Here is a 15,848-nt window from a genome sequence, read left to right on the forward strand (position 1 = left end):
TCAAGTAGAACATGGATGAATAATCACTTGTTATGGATGGTATAGAGAAAATTCTTATTCAGGCACAGATTGGACTAGATGACCAACTCTAGATGGATTAGATCTTCCTCTCAGTTTTGTAATCCTATTAGTAACACATATGAAACTATATATTTCATATTTTATAATTCTTTTTATTTTTTATAATTCAGGGCCAAGTTGAATGGCACAGATTGGCAATGCTGCCATATTTTGGAAAAGATGATGCTCAATAAAGGCTGTAATAGTTAGAAAAGACTTCATAAGACTTTATCTAAACTATGAAGGATGATTGGAAGATGTAGCAAATGATACAGACATAATCTCTCACCTTCTACTGGAACTGAAAGATGGAGATCCCAAAGAGGAGCCAATATGTCTTTCATCAGGGTTCTAGGATTAGGTCTTTCTAATACTAGCATTTATTGATCTCCTTCAATTGTTTCCCTCTAATGTTTATCAAATGATAGCAATTCATCAGTCAGACAATTAGTTTTTCATTAGGGATGTTTATGTATTATAATAAGAACAGTTGGTAAAAGACATCTCTCCCAAAAGTCTGTGATAAACCAGCACATAAAGAGAAAGTAGGCTCAGGCTTAGACAGCACATGTGGCAAAAAGCTAACTTATAGCCTCTAATTGCTAGAATCCTTTTTTTTCTCTTTCCTGGGGTATTCATGTAGTTCTTCCTATGCATGATGTAGTTTCCTTTCTAGGATTCCTACAGAATCTTGAAGAATCCTTTCTTCAATGTGTCCAATTTGTCCTCAACTCCTAATGCAGACACTGACAGCCACTTGGGAGAAGTGGCTAGGACTAGGATACCTGTAGGAAGACCAAAATCCTCCCGTTTTCCAAAGCTCACAAAGTCTTCCTCTGGCCAAGGGGCATAGGAGACTCAGGCTTAGCATCTTTTCTCCCTAAATAATTCCTTCTCAGAAGTTTGACTGGAGGATTCTATACTAAGCTGCCAAATGTTAAAACCCTTGGACCCCAAATTAGCTCATTAATTTATATAACATCCACCAATGCTCCTCAGTCAAATCAAATGCACTTCCTGTGTAGCATCTGTTTATCCAATAGTTTTCTAGAATTTCTATACTGAGTTAGGACTTCTCAAACTTAGTGGAAGTCTTGGAATGATTGATTCGATTGAGATATTTTAGGCCTGATTCCCTTCTCTGATTGACTGATTCATTTAAGAAGTCTAATCTCTCTGTAATTGGAGTATTAGGTACACTTTTTATAAGGGAAAAGATAGTCCAGTTGAACAAAATCAATGATCAGTCTTCAAGATTTATGTTATTGATTGATTGAACGATATAAATAAAGAAATGTGTGGTATATTTATAGAAGAGGGGAATATGGCATGACTAGAGCTGAGAACTAATTTAGTACTATTGGGTTCTTCCAACGTTCACATTCTCTTTGTTCTTTGATTACCCAAAGAGCAATGGAAAGGACTTATGGGGCATAAAGAGGTGACAGTATGTTGCCAAGTGTTGACTTATGTAGAAGAAGTATAATTAAAAAATTATGAGCATGTGTATGAACAGTTAAAGGGTGATTGATCAAGCATGTAGTAAAAATGTTCAGTGCATTATGTATGAGGACAACAGATGGATGACCTCAGGGCTGTATCACTATCCCTAAAATATTAAAAGATCCAATGGAAGGCATCTAGCACTCTGGGGAGATCCTCTATGGAGGATTTATATAAGAATATAGAAAAGAATCATATGCAATGGAAAAGCACAGATGGGCTGCTATGTTTAATAGTGAAGTATATGCCCACATTATTGAAATCACTAATCCATCAGCATATCCAAGTTTACTTTTGATTACCTTTCCCTAACTTACCCATGTTCTTGGTGCTTAGAAGGCTCCTGATAATTGGAAAAATATTAATACAGATGGACCCATGTTGGCTGCTATTTCTTCCTATGTTGAGCTTGCATGACTTCCTCACATCAGGGAACCTGGTATTTCTTTGTAAGAATGACTCTAATTTGATACTACAATGCTTCACTACGCTTTATCTCAACCATAATTAGAAAGTTGACCCCCATCTAGTCTCCCATATGGTAGTATTCCTGGCTAACAAACTGCCTGTTCATGGTTATAGTCCTTGTCTGAAATTATTTCAATTCAATTCATTTGAACAAACCTATCAAATGGCCGGGCAGGTAGGTGAAATAGTGGATAGAGCATTGAGTTTGAAATCAGGAAGACTCATCTTCCTGAATTCAAATTCATCTTCAGACACTAACTGCCTGTGTGACCCTGGGCAAGTCATTTGACCCTGTTTACCTCATTTATGAAATGGGAATCCTGGAGAAGGAAATGGCACACCACTGAAGTATCTTTGCCAAGAAATTTGCAAATGGAGTTATGAAGAGTCAGGCATGAATGAAACAACTAAACAACAGCATTAAATGCTTACTGTACGCAAGGCAATGTGCTAAAAGACAAAAATGAAAAAAAAAAAAGCCTATTCTCAAGGAGCACTCATTCTACTAGAGGGGAGCAGGAGTTTAGAGGATAAAACCTGTACAGAGATGAGCAGTGCTCAAGTAAAATGCAAGTCTTTAAGAGGCAGGCAGCACTACAAACTTGGGGGAGGTGGTTAGAAAGAGGGAGGGATTAGAGAAGGTCCCATGTAAGAGGTGGAAACTTCAGCTGTGCTTTGAAGGAAGGTTGGGGTTTTTTTAACTTTATTTTTAATATTTTGTTTTTGTTTTCTTTTGTGACATGGCTAATACAGAAATGTTTTACATGACCTCACATGTGTAATCAAAATTGAATTGCTTGCCTTCTCAAGGTGGGGGGGAAGAAGGGAGAGAACTCAGAACTCAAAATTTTTAAAGAACAATTCTTAAGATGATATCCCAAAAAATAAAATTAAGGGGTGAGAGAGGAATGTACTGGGAAAGGGGAGGAGTAGATTATCTCCCATATGAGAGACAAGGAAAATCTTTTACAATGGAAAGGAAGAAGGGGGAAGTGAGGGCGAGTGAGTGAACATTACTCGCATCAGAATGGGTTCAAAGAGAAAATAACATACACACTCAATTGGGTATAGAAATCTATCTTACTCTACAGGAAAGTAAGAGGGGAAGGGAATAAGAGAAGGAGGGTGATAGAAGAGCAGGCAGATTGGGGGAGGGGGTAGTCAGAAGCAAAGCACTTCTGAGGAGAGGCAAGGTGAAAGGAGAGAGAGAAGAGAATAAATGGGGGTAGGGATAGGATAGAAGGAAATACAGTTAGCAATAGTAACAATGGGGAAAAACAGGTCTTGAAGCAAGTTTCTCTGATAAAGGCCTCATTTCTCAAATATATAGAGAACTGAGTCAGATTTATAAAAATAAGAACCATTTTCCAGTTGATAAATGATCAAGAGATATGAACAGTTTTCAGATGAAGTAATCAAAGCAATATATACCCATATGAAATAAATCCTTTAACTCACTATTGATTGGAGAAATGCAAATTAAAACAATTCTGAAGTAGTACCTCATACTCATTAGACTGGCTAATAGGACAGAAAAGGAAAATGACAGATGATGACAGGGATGTGGGGAAATGGAACATTAATGCACTGTTGGTGGAGTTCTGAGTTGATGGAATGTGATTCAGCCATTCTGGAAAGCAATTTGGAACTATGGTCAGAAGGGCTATAAAACTATGATTACTCTTTAAGCCAGCAACACCACTACTAGGTCTGTATCCTAAAAGATATTTTTTTTAAAAGAAAGGAAAAGAAAAAGGGACCTATATGTACAAAAATCTTTTTAACTAACTCTTTTCTGAGGGGAAAGATTTGGAAATTGAGGGAATGCCCATCAATTAGGAAATGGTTGAACAAGTTGTGTTATGTGATTGTGATGGAATACTGTTGTGCTATGGAAAATGATGAGGTTGCTCACAGAAAAGGGAAGTCTCAGACTTGTATGAGTTGATACAAAGTGAAATGTACAAAGGAACAGCAATATTGTAAGATGATCAGCTGTGAATGATTTAACTGTTCTCAGCAAGGATGCAAGTGATGCAAGGTGATTCTAAAGGACTTATGATGGAAAATGCTATCCATCCCCAGACAAAGAACCGATGGTGTCTGAATACAGATAGCAGCACACTTTTCTTTATTTTTCTTGAGGGTTTTTTGGTCTATGTTTTCTTTCACAACATGACTATAATGGAAGTATTTTGCAAGACTACAAATGTATAACCTATATCAAATTGCTTGTCTTTTCAATGAGGAGGAGTGAGAGGGAGGGAGGGGAGAAATTTGGAACTCAGAGTTTTAATAACAAATATTAAAAATTGTTTTTACATGTAACTGGAGAAAAATAAAATATCAAATGAAAAATTCAATAAAAAAGAATATATTCAAATTTTAAAAGTTAAATTAATTTGTAAAAACCCAAAAATGATTGTCAAAATGTTTACATGTAATTGGAAAATATTTCATGAAATAAGTCAATTTTTTTTAAAAAACAAAGAAGGAAGAAAATAAAAGGCAGTAGTAAAGAGGAGCTTGGTGGTGCTCCTTAGAAAGGAAAAATGACTCTGAGCTGTCAGAAACATGGCAGTTCTGTTGCTTTCCTATTACTGTCTGCTACGGCTGCACTATGGGAAGGATGGTCAGAATACATCTGAGAGTCAAGACCAGGGTGGGTTGGACTAAGTAGCCTCCAAAGACCCTTCTTGCTCTAGGTCTATAATTCTATGAAAGGTTTTGAGGTCTTTCTACAAGAAGCTTTTCCTGGTCCATCTTAGTTCTAGCCCCTTTCCTCTGTTGGTTATCTCCAGTTTTTCCTGAATGTCTTGTTTGTACACAATTATTGCATGTTGTCCCCCTTCCCCTTTAGACAGTGAACTCCTTGAGGGCAGGGACTGTCTTTTGCCTTTCATTGTATCCCAAGGGCTTAGTACAGCGTCTGGTGCTTAAGAGATGTTTTATGATTAATTGTGGCAGTTGCGAGGATTTCATCTTAAACCGAGAACCAAAAACCAAAGAATTAAAAGAAAACAAAGTCACAGAAAGGGCTTTGAAACATTCTTGGGACCTGCCAAAATCAGTTAGCTAGAAGGTACAGTGGACAGAGCACTGTAAGTGTTCTGAATCAAGAAGACCTGAGTTCAAATCTGGCCTCAGACACTTAATAGCTCTGTGATCCTGGATAGGTCATTTAACTTCTGTCTGCTTCAATTTCCTCAACAATAAAATGGAGAAAATAATAGCACTCACTTCACTGAGTTATTGTGAGGATCAAAATGAGAAACTATTTGTAAAGTGCTTAAGACAGCACTGACCCATAGAAGGTACCTGTCCTCCCTTCTTCCTGAGTTCACAGAACACTCTATCTAAAGCCTGGCACCTCTCTGCCCTGTGGGAAGTCAGTTAGTTGCCTCTTTCATGACCTGAGAAATGGCCAGCCCCTTGCTGATCAGGAACGGGATTGGGAGATACCCACCCTTGGATTCATGGAGAAATTTCTTATGCCTATGTCAGCCACGGAATCTTGTTGAGTATTCCACACAGGGTTCCAGTCCTTACTTTGCAAGAGGAACACCCTGTGCCCTGGACAATTTCCCAAATCAATATCGCAGATGTGATTGCTAATTTGGCCAAAGCAAAAGAAATGCTGGGAGAGAGAGTCCAGCTTTGAAAGACCAGTGAGTAATCAGGAGTCCATTAATCCTGAGAAGACCTTCAATAACTAAGGGCAAAGGAAGGGGCAGAAAGAATTGGGGAATCATCTTTAGGTTAATGACTCTAAAATTGAGACTCCTATAGTCCAAGGGGTCTATAGATTTCAGAGGATCCATGAACTCGGATGGAGGGGGAAATTGCATGTTTATTTCAACATCATTGGCTTATTTTATAATCCTATGTATTTTGTTTTGTGCATTTAAAAATACTCTGAGAAGAATCCATGTGGTTCCCTAGACCACCATGAAATTTAAAAAAATAGAAACCCTTGTTCTAAACTAAAGATGATCCTCCAGAATGGAAACACTTTCCAGCGTCTATTCAGATTCAGATAAGTCTTTCTATCAAACTATTCTTCTCAAAAAATGAGTGTCACAAAGAGTATAGTTCATTTTTAAGCTTCTTAGCTTAAAAAACCTTTTGACCCTCCCTGTATAAAACATAGCATACAGACTGTCAAAATTGATGAATCACTATTGGTCAGAATATGACCAATGTCAGAATCTTTGAGTTGGAAGGAACCTTATCAACCACCCAATCTCATCCCCTCCCCTCCAGACAGGATGCCCACTGCCATACACCTAACAAGTAGCCATCTAGCTTCTACCAGCAGACTTCCTTCAAAGGACAACCTACTCCTTCCTGTGGTGGCCTGTTCAAATGGTGGTGGTGGGGGGGGGCAGCTACAATTGTTGAAAAATATTTTCTTGCCCTTTTTTGGCTTGTTTCTTCCAACTCCTAACTCTGTCCTCTAAAAGAACATTAATCATTCCAGAGGCCAACCCTTTAAACATTTGGAGAAGGAATTATATTGGCCCTAAACCTTTTTTTCCCTGGAATGAGCAGCCCCAAATCCCTTCTGTGATCATCCTAGGATATAATTATCCTCACCATCCTTGTAGACTTCCTTGGAAAACACTTAGCTTGTCAATGTCCTTCCTCAAGTGCAGCATGCAGAACTGAATACAATATCTACATGTGACCTGACCAGGGCAGAGAACTCACATCTCAGGTTCTGGACACCATGATCCTTTTAATAGAGCCTGATATTGCATGTTTTTCCACTACCCTATCACATTGTTGGCATATATGGAGGTTTCAATCCACTAAAAATCCCAAATATTTTTTAACCCAGTTGTCTAACTATATCACTGCCATTATGAAATTAAATCCTTGGATCCAAGTATAGGACTTTCTTATTAATTTATTCCTATTAAATTCAGTCCATCTTTATTGATGGTTGAGTCCCTCTCTTTCCACTACATCCAGGGTAGTATGATGAAAAGAGCATTACATTTCTAGTCAGAAGACCTGGTTCAAATCTTGCCTCTGACATTTGCTCCCTGGGTGACTTTGGACCAGTCTCTTCACTTCCCTGAACCTCAGTTTCCTCATCTGCAAAAAGAGGGAATTTGACTAGGTGGTCTCTGAGGTCACTTCCAGTTCATCTGTGAGCCCATGATCCTATTATCCCTGGAGATCTTACCCTTTGATGAGCATGCCTTTCTCTTCTGTGCCTTCATCCTAGTCATTGAAAAAGGAATGCTAAGCAGTAGAGGACCAATCACTGATCCGCTAGGCACTTCAAGGGAGACCTCTTTCCAAGATGACAGACTCCTCTGAGTTGACAGAGAACCATTAATGGCTACTCTTCAGATCCAGTCGTTCAACCAATTCCAATTCCAACTGGCTAAATTATCATCTAGCCTATAGCTCTCTATCTTGTGGGGAGAAAGGCATAATATTTTTCCAAATAGAAGACAGCAATGGAAAGAATATTGACCTTGGAGTCACAAGATCTGAGTTCAAATCCTAACCCTGTTACTTACGATCTTGGACAAGTCACTTAATCAGTGGCCTCAGTTTCCTCATCTGTAAAATGAAGATAAGTGGTATTGGACTAGATAGCCTCAGAAGTTCCTTTGAAATCTGAATCTATGATCCTAAGACATTGGATGACCTCCAAGTTCTTTTACAGTGCTGGGAAGGGACCACAGAGGCCATCTAGAGCTATGGTCCATGGGATCACAAAGAGTCGGGCACAGCTGAATGACTGAGCAACGAAAATGACTATATGTCTTACTGAAATACAAGCATATTATATGTTATGGTTCTTTTCTGTTCTACTGGTTTAATAAACCTGTCAAAAAAGGAAATGAGGTTAGACAGGCATGTCTTGTTCTTAGCAAAGCCATACTATTTCTTGGAGATCACTGTGTCCCTTTCAAAATGCTGACAAAAGACAACCATGATGTCACGTAACATTTTGCCAGCAACTTGCACTAAGATCATGAGTTTATAATTTAAAGACCCTACTTTCTTTCCTTTTCAAAAAATAAGACTCCATGATCCTATAGAAATTCTCCTCCAAAATCTTCAAAGATGGATATTGGCTCAAATCTATCTGTATAATCTAATAGAACCCTCACCTTCACAATAATGAATGAATATTTGGAAGGATGGATGGATGGATGGATGGATGATGTTTAAGTGTTTACTATGTGCAAAGCATTATGCTAAGTGCTAGAGGGATACAAATAGGAAAATGACAGTCTCTGCTTGCTCTCAAGAATCTCCTCAAATAGGAGACACAATGTACAGGGAAGTTTTCAGCTGCAAGTCAGATGGGAGGGTCTCAGGGTCCTTAAGGTGCCTCTTCTTCAATGTCATTTCCACTAACAAAATACCATTGCTTTCTGATGTTGAACCATTCGACAGAGCCATGGACCTTGGTAGCAACAATTTTCCTTTCTGTATCTTCAGTAGCTGTGGTTGTGATACCTTCAGAGCAGTCAACAGGCTGCCTAGTCAGAGGCTTGCTACCCAGGATGACGGCTTGGAACCAGTAAGACTCATCTTCCTGAGTTCAAATCCAGACTCAGATACTTATTAACTGTATGACCCTGGGCAAGTCACTTAACCCTATTTGCCTCAGTTTTCTCATCTGTAAAATGAGCTGGAGAAGAAAACGGCAAACCACTCCAGTATCTTTACCAAGAAAACTCCAAATGGGGTCACAAACCTAACTGAAAATGACGTAACTACAAAAATTAGAATGGAGGCGTCTCAAGAGCAGGGACTATATGCTATCCTGTATCTATATTCCCATCATTAACACATGGTAAGTATTTAATAAATATCACTCTAATCAGCAGTTCTTTTCCTCTGCCTCCTGCCACACCTGCCCAGCCTGTACCAGAATGCACCAGCTCTCAAGGTCAGGGCTCCCATTCAATCCAATTACCTTCTCTTAGCCAAAGAAAAACTTTCTTAATGAAGAACAGGGAAGCCAGAGTAAGAACTAGAGCCTTGAGCAAGAGAAATGAAACCCTGTTCTTGATTTGGGAAGCAGAAGGCAGGGAGACAGGAGGGGATCCAAGGTCTGGACTTGATGTGATCAGAATAAAGGAGAAAAGATTTTTTAACAACAGTTGGAATGTACTAGGGAGGGGAAAGTGAAGGAAATCACTGTTAGGTTATTTCAAATGGGTGAGACGCCTCAGGAATGCAGTGTTTCCAGGGCACGCTGATAGGCTGTGTGAAGTCATTGATAGTGATTTAGCACTAGAGGTGAGAGGTGGGTGTTGATTTTGGAGATGTAACAGGAAGATGTGGAAGTGATCTCTGCTGCAGAAATAGGAGTGTAAAGGATATTAAAACATGAAAAACGACAATCAGCTTATGACTGAGCAGACTAGGAAAAGGGAGGACAACTGATGGCACTGTAGCAGAGCAGGCTGTGACCTTGACCATGAAGTTGATTTCCCTCACCTCTCCTTTTGGAATTCCCATTTATCTTTCATTGTACCCCACTCCCTGCTGCCACGTAGTACCTGAGGCAGGCTGGTATTGTACAAAGAGTGCTGGATTCAGAGGGAGGTAGAACTGCTTCAGACACTTGCTAGCTGTGTGACCTTAGGCAACTCTTTTAAACTCTCTGTGCCTCAGTTTCCTTACCTGTTAAATTGAGGAGGCTGAACTAAACAGCTTCTAATGTCTTTTCTAGGTCTTGATTTATGTTCCTCCATGGGAATGCTAGGAGTAACTAGCTCAAACTGGAGCTGGTTGTTAACTGGAAATCAGGATTTGATTTATTATTTTGCTGATTGTCTAGACTTAAGAAAGTGATGGAGAAGATGTGAATAATGCGGATTAATTATAAAAGTGCGTCCTGTGCACATTTGGGTTTTTATTTTTACATATATTTTATTTACACATATATTTCATTGTATGCATTATGTATTTGTGTCTTTATATGTAACTTTTATTTTATGTATTTATAAGCAAGATTGCAAGATTAGATTTCACTAAGGTCCATAGCAGTAATAGCTAGCACTTACATAGCACCTAGTGTGTGCTAGGCACTATGACAAATACTTTACAAATATTATCTCATTGGATCCTCTCAACCACCTTGGGAAGTAGGCACTGTTATTCTCCCCATTTTATGGATGAGAAAACCAAGACAAACAGATTAAGTGACTTCCCAAGATCACATAACTAGGAAGTATCTTGAGTTGGATTTGAACTCAGGACGTTTTGACTCCAGGACCATTCCTCTATCCACTGTGTCACATAGCTGTCTGTCCATGACCCAGAAAAAGTTAAGAACCATTGTCCTATAAAATGCTTCATTAATTTAAAGTAATGGATGAATAAACCCTTAATAAATTTTTGTTGGATTGAATTCAAACTACTGACACTCCTTCAGAATGTAGTATGCGTGTAAGAGAGCTAAGTCTAAGTCTATGATTCCATGAGCTAAACCAAGGTCTCCCATTGCCACTTACATGTGGACAGTAGCCTTCTCCACTTGTTTGAAGGAGAGCTTAATTATAAAACTGTATTCTGAAGTCCTTCACTAAGTCCTATAACAGTGACCTTTGGAATAGGGTATAGGGCTTTAAAGGGACCTTGAGCAAGAAGGGAGGATCTGAGACCAAAGTTCAGTTGGATGGCATAAATGCAGTAGCTACCTGACCCACCCTAAAAGACACTGGTGTCTTTTCCTGCTGTTGGCCCCTCCCAATCTGGTGCTATGACCTTTGCTTACATCCTCTTGGTCTGGAATTGACCTCATTTTATTGAGGAAATGAATAGAAAGTTTTAGAAGTAGGAAAATGTGGCTCTTAGAAGAAAAGGGGAAATCTCCTACTCTACGAGATTTATGAAGGTCATTATTTTAGAGTCTGAAGCAGAATAATTTTTGTCTTTGTTTTTGTCATATCCAGGGCACTTACTTCTCTATTTTCTCCCAAATTTAGTTTTTTTCTCTATCCTGAAATGGCCAGTGTCAGGACCTTTCCATCCAGTCTTCCTTTTCATCCTCTGTTGGATCTGTAAGAGAATGTCTGGAAATGTCATAATAATACTTTAGATTTTGATTTTAATAATACTTTAAATTTATGAAGCATATTCAATTCTACGTTCATTTCAATTTAGCAAGCATTTATTAATCGCCTCTGATGTGCCAAGAGCTGGAAATGCAAAGACTAAAGTCCTGGCCTCAGAGAGCTTACATTTTTTCACCTTCCTCATCTCTGCCTTTCTGGTTTTCCTCTGACTTTTCTGGTTTCCTTCAGGACTCAGCTCAAATCCTATTTTCTCCAGGAAACATTTGCTGGCCTCCTCTATCACTAGTGCCTCCATCTGAGATTACTTCTCATTTATGCTTGTATGTATCTTCTATGTACATAGTTACTTTCATGTTTTCTCCCCCATTGGAATATAGGTGTCTTATGGGCAGACTATGTTTTTGTCTTTCTTTACATCTTCAGTGCTTAGAACAGTGACCTGGCACATAGCAGGTGCTCAGTGACTGACTACTCTAGTAGTCATCATGTACTTCACACCATCAGATTTTATCGTTCATTTTCTTCAGTGGCAGAAACATGGGGCAGAACCAAGATGGCAGAGAAAAGCCAACAAGTTGCCTGAGTTCTCCTCAGTCTCCCTCAGAAACAATTATAAATCAAGCTTCTAAACAGATTCTGGAGCTACAGAACCTACAAAAAAGACTAAGGAAAACAATTTTCCAGCTTGAGGTAACTTAGAAGGACTACAGAAGCAGAAACATGTTTTAACATGATGCCTATGAGAATTCAATTCTGTCTCACAATCATTTATTAAGTGCCTACGCAGGATAAAGCAGGACAGATAGAAACAAAAAAAAACTAGCTGTCTCTTGGGGGCTATTTTATCCTTATGCATCTTAGGGGAGTCCTGAGAGACTGCCTTATTTGGAGGTAGGTTAGATGAGAGGCTCTCTGGGGTCCCTTCCAACTCTGAATATCTGTACTTCTGTATTAGCGGTTCCCAGTCCCTTTGGCTGCTGAGAAGCTCTGAACAATGATTTAGGTGAGAGCCCCATCCATTCTCATCATTTCTGCCATTCTATATTTGACTTGGCTCACCTCCTAGTTACTGTCAGAACCTGTGTTCACCTGTGGTTGCACCCTTCCAGAGCCCAGACAATGGGTCCATTTTAAATCATGGGTGGAGGTTGCCTTAGGGGAGGGCTTTCAACAGGAAGAGTCTGTCACTAGCCTGTCGTTGTGCAGTCCACCCCCCCTAATTATTGCACAAGACAGCCTTTCTAATTAGAGCAACCTGTCAGGAAGTGTGTGCCAGGGGAGAGGCTTCCTGGCTTCAGAGCAATCCAAAGAATCCACCCCTCCACCTGCCACAGCAGTTCCCCAATCTCTGGGTGTTTGGTAATCACTGCCTTGTCTTATACCCTTCAATCCCACAGGCTCCTCAGGGCACCGGGTCTGAATGTTTGGCACCCTTGGTTCTTCTGTGGCACTATAGCTCTTCACTGCGTGGCAGAAACATGAATTAATAGCCAGCTAAAAATAGGACCAGCCAAAGCAGAATGAATAAGTAAAAAGATGGCATATTTTTGCAAACTTACTTGATAAAAAAAATAGTTCTAAGTCCAAGGATGGATTTAGATTGCCTTTCTTTTTATCCTGATAAGTTAGTACAGTTCCTGAAACACAGTAGGCACTTAATAAATGCTTACTGACTTGACTTGACTTAACTTAACTTGACCTGTCCTTCCTGTTGTTCTTGTTCAGGTTACCAAATTTACTAGAAATCTTATTTTTGGCATCCACCCAACTATGCGCTATGTACAAACCACAAAGTTATGAGGTTCTCTCTTCATAGAACCTGAATGAAATAGTAAAGGTAGCTATTATAACTCCCTCTCCCAACCCAATTCTCTGCACCAGACTAATTATCCCCAGGACAACTGGAAACTATCCAACTAGTCAATTTCCCTCCTAAAATGTGGCACTTAGAACAAAATATAGTATTCCAGATTGTAGTCTGAGTAGGGTAGAGTAATTTTTTAATTTATTAATAAAACAAGCATTTCAATAATATAGCATATTAAAAAAGATGATTGCACATGAAAGTGAAAATCTGTTAGGTACAACTTGTTATTCCTTTTAAATATATAATAAAGTTATCTTGTAAATTTCATTTTCTTTTTTTTCCTTTTTTGCTTTCCTCCCCATCCCCAGAGATGGTTACCATTGGGAGCGTATGTGTGTGGGTGTGCAAAAATTATTCTATACATACTTCTCTTAATCAATTCTTTCTCTGGATGAAAGTAGCATCTTTCTTCATATGTCCTTTACACATTAATTTGGATATTTGGGATATATTCACTCAAAGTTGCTCTTAAAGCAATATTGCTGTTAGTATATACAACGTCCTCTTGACTTTGTTCATTTTACTCTTCATTATTTCAGGCAAGTCTTTCCATGTATTTCTAAGATCACTGAGCTCATCAATTGCTTTTTATATTCTGGATATTGTGCCCCTCTTCCTTCAGCTCAAGACTGACTTAACTTTGTTGGCTACCATGCAACCAAGTCCAACAGCATGTGCAATGATCCACATCCATAGTGAATGACCTCTTTGTGTTCATCCTTCATTTTTTAAGAAGACCATGCCATCAGAGAAATGATGACTTGACTTGCACTTGACTTTGTTTTGAGTGAGGGAGGGCTGTGCAGGTCACCATCCTCACTTCTCCTCCAGAGCCATCTGAATTCAGTGATCAGATATTCATCAGGATGACTGGAGACAGCCCAGGATGCAATGGGAAACCTTGACCTTTTTCAGCCAAGGCCTATTCAGGTACTCGATTAGAGGAGGTAACGCCCATTCGGTGAATAGGCCTCTTTAAGAAGTAATCAGGGAATAGCCTCTTTAATGAGCAAAAGAAAAAAAAAGATGACTAAATCAAGGTGGGAGGGAAAGAGTTAACAGTTACTATTAATAATCACTCTTAAGGCAGGAGGGTCTGGAAACAGCCATTAAGTGGAATTTGGGCAGGAACTTATTATTGTCCAATCTATGGGATTAAGGTTTTTGGAAAGAAAGGAAGGAAGGAAGGAAGGAAGGAAGGAAGGAAGGAAGGAAGGAAGGAAGGAAGGAAGGAAGGAAGGAAGGAAGGAAGGAAGGAAGGAAGGAAGGAAGGAATGAAGAAGGAGGAGGGAAGGAAGGAAGAAAGAACCTAGCCAGTAAACCCCAAGTTAACTGGGCATCCTTTCCCATCCAAATTTACCTTCCATTGGAGAGGAGAAGGAAGGAGGGGAGGGGGAGGCAGAAGGGAGAGGATGAGTTACCCAGCTAGCTGGGTCCCCATTCAAGCAGCTAGTGAATGACCTCTACAAAGAAGAAAAGGAGGTTCATTTTCCCATCTCTTCTTTGGAGTCGTTTGATTTATTAGGGTTACAGAGTATGCCATGACTTCTTATTGATGAAGTGATGATGACTTTGTGATCACTGCTTCCCTTTCTAAATATTCACAAACCAGGCCTGTAATGATATGTTCCAGAATTTTGCCGGGATTTGAAATAAAGCTCACTTAGCCTAAAGTTCATTATTCTGAAAAGAATAGTCAAGCTCTGTCAGACCCAAAGTTCTTTGGGTTTCAGGATGTCTAACCTCTGTCCCTTTGTCTTGACATCTTTCTCAGCCTAGATCCATATACACTTTGTGTTTGATCTTATTTGCACACTGTTTAAGATGAACTTAGCTTGATTATGGCTTAACTTTCTTTTAAGAAGAAAATATCTATATGAGATTAACCACATATACAGACACAATAATGAAATTTGCTGGTCTGCCCAATAGGGTACATTCTAAAATTAGCCTAGATTATTTGCACAGGGGTGATAGCTCAAGTCTACTTCCCTCAACAAAATTTAAAATTGCTTTGGGGAGGGGAATGATCACCTTTATAGCTCAAAGCAAATTACAGTTCTACTGAAGGAAAACTTCTGTAACAATTAGGGCTGCCTAAGCCTGATATAGCTAACAATTAAACTTGTATTTACTTAAAGAGATAGTTGGTACCCTATCGATAGAAACCAAAGTTGTCTGAGATCATAGGCTCATGGGAACTCGAGTATAGATAGAACACTTAAATAGTACCTAGGAGGTAAAACAAGTTAGGCTTAGAGTAGCAGAGTTGATGACAAAAGAATATTATTATTAAGTCATAGCTAGTCTGGGGCTGCTGAGACTTTGACTCAGGTGCCAAAATTCAGAAAGTTTGACTGCATTTAAATTTCTTCAGCTATACAGAAATAATCAATTTTATCAGTCTAAGATATTTTAGATTGAAGGTTCAAACATACAGCCAGTCAGCTTCATGCAGCTCACAAGACTCTTGAGTGGGCCAAACCAGATTAAAGTGTAATTGGGAAATATTTAACAAAATAAAAATACAATAAAACATACATATTGTTGATATGTGGTTTTCTAAGTCCATATGCAATCTGGAGGGAAGTTTATTTATGATTTGGAGGTCCCTATTTCTAGTGAGTTTGACACCTCTGAGCTAAAGCTCTGGTTTTGGAAGGGGTTGTTCCAGCATGCTTCTACGCCATGAGATACACTAAGTGAGCACTAGGTGACACAGTAGTTAGAGCCCTGGACTTGGGGTCAGAAAGACCTGAGTTCAAATTGGACCCCAGACACTTAATAGCTATGCCGCCCTAGGCATGTCACTTAACATAGATCTGCCTTAGTTCCCCAACTATAAAATGAGCTAATAATGGCACTTACATCCCAGAATTTTTGTGAGGATC

This window comes from Notamacropus eugenii, chromosome 3 (assembly GCF_028372415.1).
Source record: "Notamacropus eugenii isolate mMacEug1 chromosome 3, mMacEug1.pri_v2, whole genome shotgun sequence".
Taxonomy (NCBI): domain Eukaryota; kingdom Metazoa; phylum Chordata; class Mammalia; order Diprotodontia; family Macropodidae; genus Notamacropus; species Notamacropus eugenii.